The sequence below is a fragment of the Stegodyphus dumicola genome, chromosome 11, assembly GCF_044657685.1.
Source record: "Stegodyphus dumicola isolate Sdum_Otavi_A_Nest chromosome 11, ASM4465768v1".
NCBI classification, from domain to species: Eukaryota; Metazoa; Arthropoda; class Arachnida; order Araneae; family Eresidae; genus Stegodyphus; species Stegodyphus dumicola.
Window position 1 is genome coordinate 162,841,312 of NC_140778.1, and position 1,130 is coordinate 162,842,441.

Genomic DNA, 1,130 nt, shown 5'->3' on the forward strand with positions numbered 1-1,130 from the left:
ATTAATAAAACCTCTAAAGAGGTAGAACAAACTTACAACGAAAGTTGTAATAAGTCTCAAAACAGCAAGAATTTTCCTAAGTCCCACCCCTGGTGGAACATGGACTTAACAATTCAACGCAAGAAGGTCAGAGCATTAAGAAGGAAGTACCAGAGCGAGAAATGGAATGAGACAAAGCGGCAAAGACTCAGGACTATATATAAGAAAGAAGAAGCTGCATATAAAAAGAATATTTGGAATGCTAAGTCCAAAACTTGGGACAATTTCTGGGACAACCTTAGTCCCGCATCTCCCTTTGGAACATATTATAACGTAGCAAAAGGTAAGAGTCTGTCGCCGCTACAACTATGTGCAATTAAAAAGGATGATGGCACTTATACTATTGATGTAACGGAAACCATTGATCAAATTATAGATCACCATTTCCCAAATGACGATACGGAAACGGATGAGGAGATTCATATAAGTATGAGACGAAAGGCAGAACAAACGCCAGATACGGAAGACGATATCCCCTTCACAGAAGAGGAAATTATAGAAATTATAAAAAGGACAAATAAAGGTAGAGCACCGGGTATTGACAATATAACATTAGAACTAGTAGAAGAACTGTTCCTCTCTAACAGACAATTATTTGGCGAAATCCTGAATAAATGCCTAGAATTAGGCTATTTCCCAAAGGAATGGAAAAAAGCAATTTTGGTCCTCTTTCCGAAAGAAGGGAAAGATAAAAGCAACCCGAATGCCTACCGTCCAATATGTCTTCTTTCCTCGTGGGGAAAGATCCTAGATAAACTTATAGCGCATAGACTCAGTTACTTTCTCCATACCAAGAATCTCCTACATCCCCTTCAATATGGCTTTACCACGGGAAAAAGTACAGTAGATGCCTTGAATAACGTGGTGTCAATTATTAAAGAAAACTACAGAAAGAATTGGCATACCAGCATTATATCCTTGGATGTGATGTCGGCATTCAATCACTTATGGTGGCCAGGAATAATGGCTACATTACATGATATGGGCTGTCCGAAAAATTTATATAACATATTATCAAGCTATTTAAAAGACAGGAGAGTCTCTTACAATAGAGACGGGATAGACATCACAAGATCATATTATAAAGGAGC